The sequence below is a fragment of the Elephantulus edwardii genome, unplaced genomic scaffold (genome assembly GCF_000299155.1).
Source record: "Elephantulus edwardii isolate Elephantulus edwardi_28Jun2011 unplaced genomic scaffold, EleEdw1.0 scaffold00005, whole genome shotgun sequence".
Taxonomy (NCBI): domain Eukaryota; kingdom Metazoa; phylum Chordata; class Mammalia; order Macroscelidea; family Macroscelididae; genus Elephantulus; species Elephantulus edwardii.
The window spans coordinates 36,868,676-36,870,373 of record NW_006399755.1 but is presented as its reverse complement, the minus strand read 5'-3'; positions in this window follow the sequence as shown (position 1 = coordinate 36,870,373).

Here is a 1,698-nt window from a genome sequence, read left to right as displayed (position 1 = left end):
TCAGAATACAGATTGAATATGTATGGAGAGAAAATACAAACTTGATGCACCCTCTTCCTAATTTTAAATCATGCAGTGCTCTAGAAACTGTACTGGAGAGTCTAGAAGTCAAAAAGAAAGGAAAACATGCTGAAGTAAAAAAAAAACTGAACAGATTTCAAAGGGCAACTCAGGAGGACAAATCAAAGTATTAAAATATAGAATATAGAGAGCAGGAATTGGAGAATAAAAAAAGGGAAAAACTCGCTCTGGATTTCTCAATCTGAGAGAACTGGAAAACAAACGTAAGCCTTGAGTAAAAAATTGAAAGATAATATGGGCAATATATTGAATGACCCAGAAAACATCAACAGAAGATGGGGGGATACACAGAATCACTGTACCAGAAAGAACTGATCAACTCTGAAAAATTTCAGGAAGTATCATGTGAACAGTAGCCAGAGGTAATGAAGGAGTAAGTCAAAGCTGCATTGAAGGCAATAGCAAAAAATAAGGCCCCAGGAATTGATTGGACACCAATTAACTTTTTTCAATTAACAGATTTAGCCTTGGATGCACTCAGGAGTCTATTTCAGGACATTTGGAGGATAGTTGTCTGGACAACGGATTGGAAGAGATATGTATTTGTTCTCATTTCCAAGAAAGGTGATCCAACAGAATGTGGAAACTATAGAACAATATCATTAATATCACATGTAAGCAAAATACTGCCGAAGCATTAAAGAAATGGCTAGAACAGTATATACATAGGGAGCTGCCAGAAGTTCCAGAAGGATTTAGGAGAGGCCCTGACACCAAAAATACCACTGATTATGTTAGATGGATCCTGGCTAAAAGTAAAGAATACCAAAAAGAATGTCTATTTGGGCTTTATTAACTATGCAAAGGCATTTGGCTATGTGGATAATAACAAGCTGTGGCTGAGACTGCGAAGGCTTTGAGAACCAGAGCCCTTAATTGTGCTCATGAGGAGCCTGTAAATGGAGGCTGTTGTGCGTACAGAGTAGGGGAACATTGTATAGTTTAAAATTGTGAAAAGAGTGTTTCAGGATTGTATTCTCTCTCCATAATTATTCAATCTGTATGCTGAGAAAATTATCCAAGATGAAGAGGAGTGTGGCATCAGGATTGGAAGGAGACTCATCAATAACCTGTGTTATGCAGATTATACAATCTTGTTGGGGAAGACCAAAGAATGCAGCCTTTAGTATAGACTGCATAATTAAAGTCAAGAAAACAAAGATTCTTACCACTGGTTCAATATGCAATATCATAATGGATGGAGAGGAAATTGAAACTGTCAGCTGCTTCATCTTGCTTGGATCCACAATCAACACCCTTGGTGCTAGCAGACAGGAAATAAGGAAAAGCATTGCACTGGAAAAGTCTCCAGTTAGTGACCTTTCCAAACTGTTGAGAAGTAATGATGTCAGTTTCAGGACTAAGTTGTGTCTGATTCAGGCCATGGTCTTTCCGATCACTGTAATGCATCTGAGGGCTAGACAATGAGTAAAGATGACGGAAAAAAAAATTGACACCTTCAAACTGTGGTGTTGGAGAAGAGCACTGAGCATTCCACAGACAGATGAAAGAACTAACAGACATACCTTTGATAGGGTGTAGCTGGAGTGCTCTTTGGAGGCAAGAATGATGAGGCTTTGCTCACCTGTTTTGGGCCTGTTGCTAGACAGGGCTATA